Source organism: Molothrus ater, chromosome 2 (assembly GCF_012460135.2).
Source record: "Molothrus ater isolate BHLD 08-10-18 breed brown headed cowbird chromosome 2, BPBGC_Mater_1.1, whole genome shotgun sequence".
Lineage (NCBI taxonomy): Eukaryota > Metazoa > Chordata > Aves > Passeriformes > Icteridae > Molothrus > Molothrus ater.
In genome coordinates this window covers 60,829,240-60,846,600 of record NC_050479.2, presented here as the reverse complement: position 1 = coordinate 60,846,600, position 17,361 = coordinate 60,829,240, and the positions used below count along the sequence as shown (strand labels likewise).

Genomic DNA, 17,361 nt, shown 5'->3' with positions numbered 1-17,361 from the left:
AAAATCAAGAAAAAATATCTCACTTCTATCCCTGGTTTGCTTGTCAGGATGTCCTCCTTTCCCTTTTCTTGCTGCTATTTTACAAGAAGCATCTGCTTTCTAGAGGATGGGGGAAGTTCAGCTATAGTGAGTGTGAGGTTTTCTATCTGCTTTTGTAAAATCTACTAATTCTTTGGATTTGATAATCATCTCTCTATTATCTGGTCTTTGCTTTTCTATAGAGTTAAATTCATTCTACTGCTTGTTCTTCAGCTGCAGTGCAAGCTAGCAGTTTGTTCTCAGCACAGACCTCCTTAGCACACCCATGGTTCAGGAGTAACCTTCCAAAACTATATGTGTGTAGTGTATTTATATGACTTCTGTCACATGCCATGGAGTTCCTTCTGGGGTCCAGCACTGCCTTTCAGGAGGAAGACAGCTACAGATTCTTATTCTGGGGCCACAGTTTCATCATGGCAAGTGGCTGCTATGGTGTTAGGAGCACTCAGCACACCTTGACTTGTTAGAGATGAGTGCTTTGTAACAAGAAATTGCAGTGCCGGAGAGCAAATTAGTGATTGATGTAAAATGGAGACTTCTAGATTGTAATTGTGCTAGCAAGATATGAGACAAGGTTTAAAGTACAATTTTAACAGTATTTAATTAAGTGAAACAGTAGATTAACCACCACAATCCTAACTAAACTCATATAGAAGAATTGCGAAGTATAAATGCTCATTTTTGCTAAGCTGCCTCTACCATCAGTGACTGACTTAGAGAGGGTGTGATTGACTTGAAGCTGATTTAAAATGGCTCAATTTAAAAACTAAATTTTAAATCTTTTCCAATTGTTCTTCTTTAATGCAGGCAGGGAATGGTGACTCATCTGTTCAGCATTGCATGGTTCACTGGGTGGGGAGAAAATGACATATTTTATCTGGTCACTGAGATCTTACCGTGTCATTTCACTTGTGTGTAGCAATTAAAGCAAAGCAAATCACTTACCTGACAAATTTAGTCTGTTGTTCTTTCAATGGAAGTATTATTACCTCTAGTTTATATCTGAGTTGCCTGATGGCAGGTTTCTCTCATCACCTCAGTTGCTGACAAACTGTAATTAGGTATCCTTGTGCATGGTGCTAGATGAAGAAGTTGCAGGGAACTGGTGCAGCTCCTTTACAGTTTGTTTAATTAACTTTGTGTGCTCGATCCAAAAGATTTGGGGAGCCTGGCCTCCCTTGCTTTGTCAAGCTGTGTAAATCCCATATCAATCATACCCCCTATTCTGGAAACAAACAGTGGAGCATACAAGCTTTGAATTTGCATGGCTCTTTGTAGGAAGCAAACATAAAAGGATCTTGTATTCAGCCACAGTACATTCATTGTTATTTTGAAGTGAATATTTATAACTTTCTTTTTACTATTAGCCTGACACCATGAGCAATTACAGCAGTATTCAGCTAAATCTGCCCAGCCTGTGCCTGGTCAGAACTTTCTTTCCCTGTGTTTCTAATACATTTCCTATGCACTATTTTGTCCTTAATGCCTTTATAGCTTGTTTATTGGAAACAGGTTTTTAATTATTTTTCAGCAGTACTGGAGACCTGATTTAATGAGCAATTGTTAGATATACTAGGGAGACACATTCACCTGATTAATGTGATAGTTAACTGAGCAACAAAATTGCCTCATGAAGAAGCAGCTGTACACAGAGTTGAAGCAGTAAAAAAGTTTGAGGGAATGTGAAGAAAATATTTGAGGAGAGATAATTTAAAATAGGATACTGAGCAAGTTGGAGGCTAAGTATAAATACACAGTGTTGGCTTGCTGGTTGGTTGGTTGGTCTGTTAGTACGTGCATGTGTGCACACACATGCCCATATTTGTTAGGAGACAGTTTATATAGGCTTGACTGAAAGATACTGCATTGGATTGTTGGGATGTTCAATGGCTGTAGAAAAAAAATGAGGAGGATGGGTCCTTCAGGTGTGTGTTGGAGATGAAACTGTGCTGCAGCCAATGCTTTTTTATGGCATTCAATGTTGTCCAGCCTCAGTGCTAATGTGTGCTTTTGGAAACAAGTCTGTCCTTTAAGAAATGGATCTTTTCTCAGAGAGAGGAAGGCAAGACAGAAGAAGTTTGACATTCTTTGGTTGTCAGAGCTCACACTGGGGTATTTCTTGTGTTACTGACTTGCTCCTATCAGCACCACTTGCATTCTTAGTTTGGAAGTTTGTGGTCAGCTTAAAGGATCAGACTAACATGATCACCACAGAATTTTAGTACAAGATTGTTCCACTCATGCATCTCAATGTCATCTTCCCTCCTCTTTGCAAGCAGCGTTTGCAAAGGACGATGATACAGTGGTAGCCCAGTAGAATCTCATTACTAGATCATCAAGTTCCATTCCTGCAGAGGGCTGTGGCATCCGTGGAGAGAAGGGTCCACAGGAGGGACACAGGGTGCCCTGAGGCCAAAAAGTGGTAGCAAACAGGTAGAAGAGGAGAATTAAGTATGAATACTAGAGGAAACACAGCCTAGCTAGTTTCTCTCATGTAGTTCCCAGCTTGGCTTGTATGATGGGTATCACTTTACAAGCTTGAAAATACAGAATGTTTCAAAGTCATGGTATGTTATAAACCATCCCACTCACAAACAGACTGGACCCCTTATGGCCTAACATAACCCCTCTGGTTTCAAGTTAGGGCTGGTGGCTTTGTGTTCCTGCTCACTCATATACTAGTGAGGGAAAGAATTTTTTTTTTTTCCAAAAGGAAAAGTGAGCTTTTTGTATGGGATGTCTTATTCCTTTTCACATGATTAAAACAGATGAGAGCTGTATAGATTATAAAGAACTCACTCTGGGAAAATGAACTGACTTTCCGTGCAGTTGCTGTGGGAGCATGGATTAGGGAGCAGACTGATAAGATGCTTTGCCAAGATCAAATCTAAGTGAAAGTGAGCTGGACACATTACTGGGATTATGAGAGATTTGAAGAAAATAGAGAAAAATGAGAAGGCAATTAACACACACCTGTTTGGAAGAGCAAAATGCTCCTATGAGTGTCAAACTCTCTGCCCCACTTTAAGTGGTTCAGCTCCTCTCAGTTGTGACAAGTAACTTGGACAATTCTTTGCAAAACATTTTTACTTCCTTGCCTTGATAACAGGATAGAAATATAAATCGCTTTACTTATGATTAGAATGCTTCTTTCAAAGCCAGGAGGGTTGGACAATCAGAGTAGAATTGAGCAGATCTGGATTAATTTCAAATTCTTGTCATAGCTTTGCCTTAGAAGATTTTTAGCAGATTTTAACTTTTGGGGTTTTTCTCTGCACCTCATTTATTCATGTTGTCTGAAAAAAGGAGAGAATGATCTTATGTTCCATCCATGCCTTACCAGTTTAGCTGGTGGGGTTTCTGGGGCTCTGCATGTCTGTGCCCTGGGTCAGCAGTCTTCCATCCCTCTCAGACCACACCTCTGCTTAGGAAGTTTTTGTCTTTCCTGGCTTGAAAGGAAAGTTCTCAGTGATCCTTTGATTTGGGCTGTACTTGGCTTTTGTTATTTTTATATGGTGTGATCTTCAGACCTCCTGTGTGGAGGACCCATGGTGATGCTGGAGCCAGCGGGGTGGCTGTGCAGGGCAGCTCTGAGCATGGCAGTGCATCTTGGGGAGCCTGAAACAGGTCACAGCTCCACAGTCTCACTGGGCTCCTGCCTCATCTCTGCCTGTTCAGCAAATGCTTTAAACATAAACTTGTTCCAGAGTGTTTTGCTACAGATGGGTGATCTCCAAAATGTGCTGATGTGCTCTGCTAGATAAGGATCAGGATTTCTTTCTGGAATAACTCATTACAGGACAGACACACTGGCATTGCCTGCATTTCTAGGTAAAAGGCTTGATACTTTGCCATTTATGTTGCAGCCAAAGTAGACAAAAGCAGAACATACTTTTAAAATTGTCTCCTGGCATATAAATAGAGATTATGTAGTGTTATAATTTGCCCATGTATTATATTTTAATGCTATCAAACTAAGCTATATGATGGCAACCACTCCTGCTAATCTTGCATTCTTTATTCTTCAAACCCAACAAAAGTCATCTGTTGAACTCAACACTGAGTTATTGAGCCCAATTTTTGGTTGTTTTATTGTGTTTTGTTTGATTGATTGGTTTGGGTTTTGGGATTTTTTTTGTTTGGTTTAATTTTCCTTATTTAAAAAGCAATCAAGGTAAGAGATTTGAAGTGGTGTGATCACGTGTTCCAACAGAACAGAGTTGTTCTCCTATTTCTCTGCAGAGCGTTCTCCTATTTTTTATGAAGACCATCCTAAAAAAACTGCTGATTAAAAAAAAAAAAAAAACGGCAAATAATATATTATACTATCACCTTTGAAAAATTTGGGAGTTCAATTTAATTTAACAGCTGGACATTTATATGTCTCTGAAACTTGTCATAAATCTAAGACTGTGCAGCTAATAAACAGCAACAGGAAAAGTGGTCAATCCAAAGTACACGCATTTAGAGCATCCTGGCCTGCCTGTATCAACTTCTGTATAACCACATATGGAAAACTGTCAAGCCTGGACTTCTAAAATGCCTGAGATAGAGCAGCTTTTGAAGCAAAAGCAGCAGCCAAAGTTTGTAAAAGCAACTGTCTAATTCACGTGTGTTTATACACACATGCATATATATGTATTTACAAGCTGTATGATATGTATTCACACCTGATACAGAAGAATGAATGGCAAAAGTGGTGTACAGTTCCTTTCTGAAGAACTGTCTGCCTTCACTGTTCACCCCTCTTCCCTCACCCTTGTCCTCAGACTGACCAGTCACGTTTGCAGAGCTCAAGCCTTCACTAGCTCACGCTAAAAGGAAAACTTGGCATGATTTCCTTTTTTGTAACCAGGGCCCTTTCACTAATTTGCTTGACACAGATATGGTCCTGAGGAGTCCCTTAAAGGAATTTAGATCCCTCCCTACCACTGTCGTCCCTTGTCTTTTGTCCAGGTGCACACACTGCCGCTGTCTCAACAAAGTGGGTTCTTTTGTTTGTTATATTTTAATTCCCAGGACCCAAATATTAACAGTTCTCGTAGGAGGCACATAACAGAAATGTATTTGCCAAAATGGCGCTGCCTCTTTCCTTGGATATGGGAAAGCATTTTGTGGAAATGGGAAAACCAAATGAAAAAAGCCTGCCAGTTCCACACACCTCCTGTCTGCAAGCATCTCCACCCTGGGTACGTGGGCTGTGTTACTGACTCAAGGGAATGGGTTTAGAGGAGCCCTTTGTTGGAATATTGGCAGCACATCACTGGGCTTGCCGTTGTTGCAGATGGAGCAACTTGCCAAACAGATGGATTCTCAGTTTTCTCAAAGAAAGGGAAGGTACTTGATGTACCACGGTGGGAAAGAAGGGAGGGTATTCCAGGCAGATGGAAAGGCAGGAAAGAAGGCACGTTCTGTGCTTTTTGGGGCACTTGGAACCTAGCAATCTCTTTCTGGCAAACTTGGGGAAGCATAAGCACAGCACTCTGTGAGAGGGCAAAGGGACTGTAACAGATGTGGAGGAAGTTATTTGCACAGAAGCAATGAAAATGGAGGCTGAGACTAGAAAAAGCCAGAGTGTATAACTGAGTATTATGTGCTAGGTATGGAAAGCGCTCCTGCCCTTCAGTATTAGAGGTGCACTCTATTAAAGCACAGGACTAGTGCCAGAAGAGCATAACTGGAAGAGAGGACTGATTAATATTTTAAGGTCTATTGTGTTGTGGAAGACGCTAGAGATAAATATCATCTGCCACTGTGAAGCCAGCAATCCCCAAGTTTCTGCAGTGTGTGCATTGGTTTTGTGATGGCACAGATCACAGTTTGTTTTGTGATGCCACAGTGGCTTGGATACTGTGTGGCATCTTTTCTCCTGCTGGTCTTTCTCCCCTCCCCATCTTACCTCACTTCCATCTAAATTGTTGGGGCAGGATCAGTCCTGTACCCAAGAGCCTGTAAATCTGACTTGAAATCATGTTGTCTGATCCAATATTTACTGCTAAAGTCTTCATGCAATTGCCAAAAGCAGTAGGCATGAATGGAAAGAAGTGATCATACTTTGGTGTTTTATGTTAACTCACTAAAACTTTTCAGTCACTTCATACACAGACATCAGAATTAGCAGAAATATACTTTATATTGTATCATTTATGATTTACTAACAATGGAATTTTGCTTTATTTTTAACCCTCAGCTTAATTGGACAATTTCAGCATCTTAGAATGCAGACATTAAAGCTGTTTAGCTATAGTAAGGATGCCAAAGGCCTTGGAAATCGAGATTTTCCGGGAAATGAATGTGATAAAGAGCAAAAATGTTATTTCCAAGTGTGATTCACTGCTGAAAGCAGCTATGCAAAATTATCACTTTCTTAAATAATGGCTTTGGCTTTTGTTCATAGTCAGGTGTCTACAGCAAAAGAAATGTCTAAAGTATTTTTATGAAAAATAAAATTGCCTGGATTACATACTCACTTTTGCATCAATTGTGCTCAATTTTGCAGGACTGAATTATCAGGGAGGCTATAAGATAAAATGAACAAGGAATCCCATCACTGAATTTTAGTATGAGCATTTTTCATATTGTTGTGTCTGGATCTCTGCCAAGTTTCAGCCCCATAATAAATTAAGTCCAACCCACACAAAGTAAGGAAATAAAAAAGAAGGGAAAACAACCCAAAAACTTCTACAAGGCAAAAAGACTAGGCATTTTTTATGGGAAAACCAGTGGCCAAGAATAATTTATTGGTAAAGTAATTATCTAAAAAGAGAGTGGGCTCTTCTCTCTAATTGGAAATTATAACATTTTCCAGCCTTACTAAACACAGCAGAGGATCATCATTTTGCTTCACCAACCTGGTTAAATTAAAGTTGAGAAGTTGCTTTCCTCTAGTTTTATTTCTCCTGACACCCAATACTGTAATTGAGCCCACTTCCCTTTATTTATGGCAAAATCTAATCTGGCTGCCACAGGACCTGTGAAAATCATGGAGGTGATGTGCCAGGTGATGAGCCAGGGTCTGCTTTCTGCATTGTATGTCTGCCTTATTTAATCTCTAGTCACCCTCAGATAATAAATATTTCATATGTTGGACAGGTGAAAGGTTTATTCAGCTGCAGATCTGCTTCCACAGCAACTGATTCTTCTCATTTGAACAGTTTAAATGTGTTGAAAACAGAGCTTGCTTTCTATTTTTCTCCAGTGTGTTTTTATGTGTAATGTATTATTTGTTTTCTCCCTCTTGTCCCTCCTACAAGTAGATACAGAAAAGCCGACAGCATTAACAAGTAATTCTAAACAATTTATAATCCAAACAAATTCTCTCTTCCAGTCAAAATGGGATGAAAAATGTCATTTCATTTGACAAGCACAGAGTAAATATCTAGAGATATGAAATTGCCCAGGTTAGCATCTATAAATACTCTGTATGCAAAAAATGCGTGCAATCACAGTACTACTACTTTATGCTTTACAGTATATTTCTCCATTGCTACTGAGTGTTTCCTCAATACCATTGTTCACCAATTCAGTTAATAGAGTTGGGTTTGAATTTGGGTTTTTCTGGGGGGAAGGGGAGGCAGTATCCCAGGTCTTTCTCTAAGAAAGGTTTCCTTCTCTAAGGAAAGCTGCTGGCAAAAAGCCAAAGAGAAATGTCTGCAACCATATCTGATTTCTGCCAATGTTGGTGCTTGTGACGGATCTTCTGGAGCACGTCTGCTGCATCCTTTGCATGTTGCAGCAGAAGGAGCTCTTTGGAAGCATAGCTTAGCTCATTCTTCCTCTGCACATTTCACATGTAGTGGGCAGCTGCTGTCCCTCTTGCTCTCAGGCCATCCTCACATCTGGACTCTCTGACACAGGGCACGCTGTGCCCCGTGCCCACCCCCATACCTCTGTCTGCAAACATGGCTGGTGGCTTCACAAAGCACTTCCCTTGCCTGCCTGCTGAGTCAATTGTGACTTGGTGCAGTGGTGAAATTTTGGTAGATAGGCTCCAAGGAAAGGGACTTTCCCTCTACCATCTCCTGTCAGGCTCAGAGACACTTTTCCTTGCATCTGACCATCTGTGTGGATGTTCCCTTGATGCAGTTATGGCAGAATGGGGACATTATTTCATAAGGCACACAGCTGTCTTAGGAAATAAGTTAGAGAACACATCTCAGGGTATGATTTAGGAGTTTCAGATGTGATGGAGAACCATGCATAGGTGGCTTATTTGATCTCTGTCCTTCTTCTATTTACTGTATAGGTTCCTAGTGATGCTGTATTTGGGAATTAGGACGTTCTAGATCGGTTTGGAAAAACTGACATGACATCATGCACAACTGCTATTTTGGCTTTAGGGGAAATGGAAAATGGGTACAGCCTTTGATAGGTGTCTGTGCCTGGTAGCTCTGTGGCAGATCCCCCTGTTAGAAACAATTGAACTGTATCTGACCTTGCAGCCCTCTCCCTTCTGTTTCCAGGCATATAGATTTTAGCCAGCAGGTCTCTGGTTAACCCCTCCTCAGTGTTGTTTATTTCCTGCCACTCCGCAGACACACCACTGAGCATTAAGTATGTGAACTCAAAGACGCTCCCTCTCTCCTGAACGGTCTTAATAGCAAACAGTCATGAGCTGGGCTTCTCCAGGCAGAATTTCTACCTAAGAGACATAGGTTCCAGGAATATATGCCCTTTCTCTCACCCTTTTCAGACTTCATTAAAAGCATCCACTTCAAGAAACTACAACTGTGTTTATTCAAGCTTTGAATTTGGAAGTTGTGCCGGGATCCCTGCCACAGCACGCTTGAACCGTGAAACTCAGGTCAGTTCCATTTTTTGGTTTTCATGTACTGGCAATGCACTGCAGCTGCTTGAGCTACCAGGTCTCTGTGGAAGCAATGCTTCTTTTAACATGCAGAAAACATCATATTTGATTTTATAACCTTACCTCTTGTTGTAGGTTTCGGGTTTTTTTGTACTACTAAACAAAATGTCAGGGTGGCATGTCAGTGAACATAATGCATTCAAAAAGAATCATGCTGACAGGCTTGAAAACTAAATTCTCTCTTTTAAACAGGCAGGAACGGCTCTGATTTTCCTTCCTGCCCACCAGGCTATACTTGGACTTGAGAAGAGAGCTGTGCTTCATCTCCCTGTTGCTCTGTCACTGTGATTCTGGCTATTGCACTATATAATGCAATCTTGGGTTGTGAGTTATGACCAGTTTCAGTCAATGTTCGCTGAGGTTGACTTTGTGACTCAAAGGCTACTGACTCAATAGCCCATTAGTTTTGTCAGTGAATCAACCCTTTCTCTCTCTTCAAGCCTTCTCTGGTGTTGAGGAGTTTGTGGGTTTTGTGTATTGCTAGGGAGAAGGATGCTGGGTTGGGTATTGCACTGAATGGAGCTGGAGGGGTGCTACTAAGTTTGCGTGAGGCACTTTCTGAAAAGTGCCTTATTTTTATTAATAATTCTACTCTAGAGCTCAGATTTCAAATTCACACAGAATTTGCATTTCTGAAACTTCATATGAGTAGTCTTTCACTGCAAGATGGATTTGCAGAGAGAAAATCAAAGTTAACAAAATTTGGTACCTGCAATGTTTGTTTCCCCCAAATGTGCATTGGAAAACTTTGTTTGAAGGCACAGTACTGTTTGTCTGCTTATTGGGAAAAGATCTGGAGGCAGCAGTGCTTTATGCAAGTAAATTTGTTGGTGTTTGACTTGTGGTTCTGCCTTCCCTTTAATTCCTGTACCCTGATCCCTAGTGATTGTATGCTTTGATGTTGCTAGAGTGCTCTTGGAGTAAGTGCTCCTCTCAGTGAAAGTCACGCTGCTGTCATTTTTTAATGTTTCATACAATGGTGAAGAATAATCTGGAATACACCCAAACATGGGCATTTCATCACCATGAAGCCTGCAGTTAGGGCCATTGTCCCATTCAGTCACCAAATAAGAGTCTGGAGAGCAAATACCATGTCCAGCTCCACATCTTCTCTGGCTCTTCCATGGTATGTTCAGTTCCTCTGCTTCTAAGCATACTTTCTTTTTTTCCAACTTTTTTCCTTTCTGCATTTGTTCCTTGTTTAATTATTTTAGGTCAAGTCTGCAACAGCTGGACAGAATGCATTAAAGACAAAGGTCTGTGATTTTCCTGTGGCAGAAAAATTTGTATAAAAAGATAAATATCTTTTTGGGTGTTATATTTGTCTAAGACAATGGGGAGATAGGTTCTGAGTGGCTGGAAATGTTGTAACTGCACTATTAATGTTTAATTACTATTGGCAGCCAAGAAATGCCTTTCTGGATTAACCAGACACTCAGCTTCTGAGATGTGCATAGGTGCAAGAAAGTGATAAAGCTCATGAAACCGCACCTCTGGGAACATGTAATGGGATCTTTCTTGTGATATGCAAATTATGCTGCCAAGTTGCTGTGTAAACAATTCATGGGAGATGTAGGGAGAGGTAGTTAAATAACTGGATCACATATCAAAGATAAAATCTATCACTGGGAATGGAAAAATGTGTTAAAATAGTGATTTTGCTATTAGAAATAAATAAATAATGAACAGAAAAAATCTTTGCCCAAAGCATATAGCAGCACTGAAGAGTAAATAGAAAATGATTTATCACAATTGTTGCAGTTCAGAGTAAACAAGTATTTAGGAAATCAGTGTGCACAGAGTTTGTGAAAACCAAGACTTTTCCTAGTACAAGTAGTCTAGCCAATTACGCTGGTGGTTTTTTTTTTTCTTTTTTTGTTTTTTTTTTTTGTAACTGAGAAAAGAAAAGATTACTTCGCAAATGTTAATTTGGTTACTTTGCAGGCAGAAGATATGCACTGCTTACTTTTCAGTGATAAAACCAATCCCATCATTTCTATTCTGGGCATGAGCAAAGATCTCAGGCAGCCCAGCAAAACGTATTTCAGGGTCATATATAGCCATAGATCAATGAGTGTGAGCAAACTGTATTGACACCAGCAGAAGCTGAGCTCATGCCTTCAGCCTGAGTTTCTCATTTTTGTATTTTACACTGTATGAGGAAAGGATTCCACATAATAGCACTCCTCCAATAAATCAAAGATTACTCTTTCACAAATGATACTGAAGCCTTCATTGATTCTCTGTCCAACTTCACTGTTCTTCCACAGAGGTCAATTCCTGTAGCACTTGTCTTCCTTCAGCCTTTTCCTATATCTGCTGTTCATTTAGGCTCTGATGTAGCTCAGTTGAAACCCAGTGAGAAGCCTCATATCCCTCCTTAGAGGGAACTGCAACATGTGCTAGAGTCCTAGGGGGGGCCAGCAGCAGAAAATTTAAGAAGGCAGCAGGGAATATTAAAGCATCATGAGTCAAGGGAAATGGTTTTGACCTGCAACTTTCTTTTGTTTTGCTTTGTAGCAGGAATGATACTCTAGATAGAGTTGTACAGTCACAATAAACAGATCCCACATTCAACAAATGTATTGAATTCTGTTCTATGTTTAATCACCAACAGAAACTATGTCAGATGATCTTCCACCAGGAACAATATCTCCTAATTAACAGTAATTAAGGTATATTATAACTACAGGATATGAAACTAGATGGATCTGTCTCTTGACATTTCATATTTGGATTTTTTTTTTCTGCTAAGTCTCTTAATATGCTCCAATTAATGCTAACAGAGGCCAGGCCATTCTCAGTGATGGATCTGCATACGTGAATCTTAGTACCACTGAGATGAGATGAAGCATGAATCTTTCCATCATTAAACTCCCCTTAGAAACATGAATGAATTCCAATTAAACTGAATTTACTAGCAGAAATGTTGATTATGAGGAAGCTAAGGGTCAAAGCTTTGATTGTGTTATCCTGTAAAGTGTAAAAACCTGTGCCAGACATGACAGGAAAGTCGGGTGGCCTGTCTGCAGAATCTTCAGAAGTTCTGTAGCCGTTCATAGCAGGTATGGCATTTCTTTTCATTCACTGAGAAGTCATACAAAACTGTTTTGTTCAGGCTCTATTTGAAGGAGCAGATTTTTAATTTTAGTGCCCCAAAAAGGTTTTATCATTCAGAAAATTATTGCTTCTCTTTCTGCACTGTGACAGATACCCAGTCTTCACCAACTGATAAGCATTTGGAAACCTAATCAGTAGTAAAGCTGAGGTATAGTATTTGTGTAGATAGCTTAACAATTAAGATGCTTAAACTATTCCTGAATGAAAGGAAATTGCCATCTTTAAAGAGAGAATTTCCTAGCTCAGGCATTTCTGGCCGTGTAATTAAACTAAATACACCACTTCCTTGCCCCTAGCCACAGTTGTCCTAAAGAAGATTAACAACACTGAATTTCTACCCAGGCTGAAATCTTGTTTGTACCCTGAAATATGGACCCTGAAATAACGTGACAGTGTACTACAACTCCATCTGGTGACTCCTCCCAAACTCAGTGATGCTTCATTGTGTGCCAGTGATGCCCTTTGCAGTATCTCCAATCCATGGGACTCAGATCATTATTTCAGAAATGAGTACAGAACCACAAACCAGGTTTCTGCAGAGTTTACTATGGTGTGAAGATATTTGTCTGAAGTAATCTATTAAATGTCATAGAGCATATGCAATCAGATCTTGCATAAAACACTGGGGGAAAAAAAGATGAAAAGCCTGTTTTCCATACTATTCCACTGAGCAACTCTATTATGATCCGGCCTTAATTTCAGTGATCTACTGTATTTGTGATTGCATAACATAATCATGTTCCTGGGATTGTTATTTCTTTCTGTCATTTATTTTTAGCTACCTCAGTTCTCTGCAACTTCTTGAAGAAAATATTTCTTAGATTTACTTGAATTGTGTTCTCAAGGACAATTGTAATTCACCTTATCTGATTGAGAAATAGCATGATTACAAACTTTTAGTTTTCTTTTAACATACCAGTAAATATATTTTTAAAGTCTCATATTTTGCCTGCATCTTACATGCCCACACTTGCTTGATCACATGCAGGAAATATTTTTGTACACTGGTGCTTTGCATGACTATGAAAGGAGCTGTAGATAGAACAAGATGAGATACAGGCTGTAATTTACACCTGACAGAGTGTGAATTTCATTGCAAGTGCTTTTAAAGGAAACTTGCTATTTTCTCCACGTTCAGATAAACAGTAATTCCATAGGAAAATGTGATAATTGAGTTTGTTTTGTTTGTTTTGTTTATTCCACTCTGCTTTAGTATTGAATTTATGGGGAAAGAATATTCCTCAACCTGGTGCAATCCTGTGTTTTCTGCAGGCCCGGGTCATGGTCCTGTGATGCTGGACATACGCCATTATCAGAGAACAGCCTGACTAGGCAAGATTAATAAAGTCTGGGATAACGAAAGTATAATCAGACCATTTCATGGGTGGGGGATCAAGGTATAGATGGTTTAAATTACTTGCCAAAGGTGTGTTACAGAGCTATATGCGGAACAGGGATCTCCTGGATCCCTGTCAAGTTTCTTTTTCATTTCTAGAGAACTGAAGACCTGTATTTGTTTTGGCTGAATTTCAGTTTGGATAAGTTGGAGGACATTTGGAGGCAGAAGGGCTCTATTAAGTCTTTCCCACCAAAAGAAATATTAGTAGACAAAGAAAAGAATAACAAATGGGATCCATTCAAAGTGCTTCACTTGCCATTGCTCTGAGCTTCAGGCAAGAAAGTACATAGAGGTCATTTAACCTGACCACTTATATATCAGAAGCTGCTAAGGTCACTTAGGCACTCCTAAATTAAACCATATATTTTAGACGGAAATATAGTGGTCTCACAAAGCATTTTCCATTCAGACCATAAATTCCAAGGACAGGGCTTTGTCCTCTGCAAGTATCTGCTTTGCACTTCCTGTAGTATCACCTGGATAAACAAGGGCAGTTCATGCTCCTGTTAGTTTAATCTCTTGCATCATCGCCGTTATTTTGATTAATTTGATACCTCAGAGCTTTAAAGAACAAAGAAACCATTAACAGCACGGGCAGAGATGGTGTCAAAGAGGCCTGGACACTGACCCTGGCGCTCTGTTCTCCTCCTTGTGTGCCAGAAGAGCTCTGTGCTGCTGTAGGGAGGGTAGTGAGTGGTGGCCATCCAGCTACACTGATGGAAAGCTGATGGAAACTGCTACATCCCAGAGCTCTCTACATGGGCCATGTCCTCTGCACATTCAAGGGGTGAGTCAAGATTGACTCCAAGAGAGCATGGTACATAAATTTTCTGGATGACGATATAAACCAACAAGTCAAAAGCCATGAGATACCATATTCATAGCTACAGGCCAAATGCTTTATTCATAATGTTGCAGTGAAAGTATTAACATTGCATTTGTTTAAAAAGTAACTGGGAGGCCATTTGTGACCCTTATAATACACATGTGGAGCAGTGCTCTACTGGTTTACACTGGTTATGTTCTGCTTTATATTTTCCAGAGGGTCAATTTGCAAGGACCTTTACTGCTATTTATGAATATAAGTAACTAATTTACCAAGGTTTCACAAAGTGGCTTCATGGCTTCAGCTTCATGGTTAAAGGGTCCGCAAATCTTTTGGTCTTGTTGTTGACTTTGGGTTGTTTCTGATTGTATCTTGAAGGCTAGAAATACTGTATTATATGGTAAATATATTATTCTTGTTATTGCCCTTTTTATTAGAAAGTATTTATATAGTGCAGTAAATTGACATTGTACTTTACCAACACAGATAAAGGCAAATGCTCTGCTCTGAAGAGCTTATAATTCAAATAAAAAAGACAAACAAATGTACAACACTTTGAAAAATGGTGGATGACAGGATTACTAACTACATGAAAGAGGTGGAGGGGTGCATGAGGAGAGAGAAGGATGCTATGATCATCATTATTCCTAGATCATTATTCCTAGTTTTACAACACAGTGGCACCTTAAAAACCTCAAACGAGATGAAAGCCTGGCTGCACAAGGGACTATGCAGAAGCCTGCCAAGGGGGTGGCCTTGTCCCTGTGTCTTAGAGCAGTGCTGCCTTACTGATATCCCTGCCTGGAAGGCACCTGGCTAAAGCCAGCATCAGTTCAATTACAGCACAAGGAATGCCACGTTTCCAGTAGTTTTTAACCTTGCCTGAGGGAAAAACCACATGATTTCCTGCCCTGAAGAATTGTAACTGAAATTGAAGAAAAGAAATGCTCATACAAGAAGACATTTCAGGGAAAGGGGAGTGGAAGGATTGTTGACTAGGTAAAGGTATGGCAGGACCACCTGGAGAAAAAAACAGGGCTTTTAGCATCATTAGGTTCACCCTGATATGCAGCTCTAGCCTTCTCCATCCTGACCCCCTGACAGCTAGTTACGAGGCAGAAGCATTGAAATAATTTTTGTTGCCTGATCATAGTTGAAGCACACATGGTAGCTGCTGTTTTCCTGATCTCACCTCGTGTTAACTGTGGAATTGCTTCTCCCTCAGTGCCCACAGAGTATGTGATAATCCTAAATTTATGTAACTTGCTAGTGATCCCATAAACAACTGTTTAGAAAACAGGCAAAATTCCTGGCTCTGCTTAGCAACTTAATTCAGCCTCTGAGGAAAGCTAATGGGTATGCAGTAGCACAAAGACCCTGGAAGCTCTGCTTTGTCTTGTGGGAGGTGGAAAATATTCATGATTTCCCTCATTTATCTATGGCAAACTACCTTGTAAATCAGAAAGGGCAGAGGGAAACTCCCTGTAGCCGTCCTCACTTCTGGTTCAAAAGCAGATGCTGTCCCCAAATATGGCAAGAATGATAAAGAAAGCCAGGAGCAGCCTTGGCAAGGCTGGTGGGCAGAAACAGGGGACTGTGATAGCCAAGAGGTATGTGTGATTTACACTGATCTTTAAAATGGGATTTACAAGGAGCAAGAAAGTTAAGTGTCTGGTAAAGAAATGGGGCTGAGGAGATGGGATTCATCATTTGGAAGTAGGAAGAAAAGGTCCAGGATGAATTTTCTCTCCAGAGAAAAGGCAGATATAGGGCATCACAGTTGTTGGAAATGTGTTAGAGTGGGCAGCTCCCGCTGTCAAACACTAATAGTTATATGTTGGCATATTCACTGGGGATGGGCAGAAAAATAATCAGAAAGACAACTATCTCTCTGTCTCTAATTTGTATGTATCTATATCTGGGGACATTCACATGAGCTGTTGCAAACTGAGTCGTGCTTTCTGTTCTCCTGCACTCACTGTGCCAGAGTTATCAGGCAAAGGACAGGAGTGGGAGCCAAGTCCCTCAGGACTGAGTGTCTTGCTGGGATTCATATGGCATGCAGGTAGCAGAGTGACAACTGAGCTCCCAAGGCACAGTTTGCTCAGCCCAGCTCATCTCATCCCATGGGTGCCTGACAAAACAGATATTCATATCCAAAACTGCAGCTTAGACTTCCAGCCAGGGGAGTGAGATGTGTACCTCCAAGGTGAGCTTCACTGCCTGGCAAGGTAGGTGTCTGAAACAGGCTGGCAGAAGTATCTGATTCTCCCCATTGGCAATAACAACAGCGAGAAAGCTCAAGCATAGATGTCTACCTTGGCAGAATTTAGGTGAGGTGAATCCCTGCCTTCCCTAATAGAACAGCACAGTGTAACATCTTGGCTGTGAAGAGATATTTGGGTGAGAGAATGGCCCATGGCAGATTAAGGCAAGAGATGTGCCTGCATTGTAGGGGGAGTGTGGAGTCAATGGATGGAAACAAAATAATGCAAAGAAAAGCCAGAAAAAGTGTTATGAGGTAAATGGAGAACAGGAGGTATACTAAGAGGGATGGAAAAATTGCAAGATAAATGAGCCCAGGGAGCACACTGGCAATTTAGAGCTTGTAGCTGGAGAAAATATCCTGAGTGTGATGTGCTAAACGGAGATGGCAGCTTTCAGAGTGAGGACAGATGTAAGCTGATAGAAGAGATAGTGGGTTTTTCTCTGAAGCAAAATTTATCACCAGAAACCTTGAATTAAAACAAACAAAACAAGCCTAAATCTCTTTTCCAGATTTTCACTGAACAGCCATCACTGAGAGAATACTTGATGGTATTGCATAAAGTTTTGATCAATATGACTTTAGATTGCTTTAATACTCTGCAAAAAGTGCTCTGCAGATCATCCTTGCACTTAACCAAGGACATTTAGATGTCACCTCTTGCCATAATTTGACCCAATGATAAAAGTGTATTTTGAAAATATGAAAATAGCTTGACTGACAGGTTTGGGGTTTTTTCCCGTGATGAATGTCTGCCTGAAAAGACAGGCTGCCTTAACTCCAGGAGTTCAATTATACAGACTTTGAAGGAGAAGAAAAATTATAATGAATGCATTTCAGAAACT

At 40.3% G+C, this 17,361-nt stretch overlaps 1 protein-coding gene across 7 annotated transcripts in view; it reads left to right on the top strand.

Annotated features, from left to right (window-relative positions):
* ENOX1 (ecto-NOX disulfide-thiol exchanger 1) overlaps nucleotides 1–17,361 on the top strand; it is a 356,510-nt gene that overhangs the window by 197,743 nt on the left and 141,406 nt on the right. For 6 of the 7 annotated variants that reach the window (XM_036381515.2, XM_054518593.1, XM_036381527.2 and 3 more), the window contains one exon: nucleotides 8,732–8,842. The exons of the other annotated variant lie outside the window; for it this stretch is intronic. The gene's annotated coding sequence lies outside the window, so the exon portion shown is untranslated. The remainder of the gene's footprint in view (nucleotides 1–8,731; nucleotides 8,843–17,361) is intronic. 7 annotated transcript variants of the gene reach the window in all.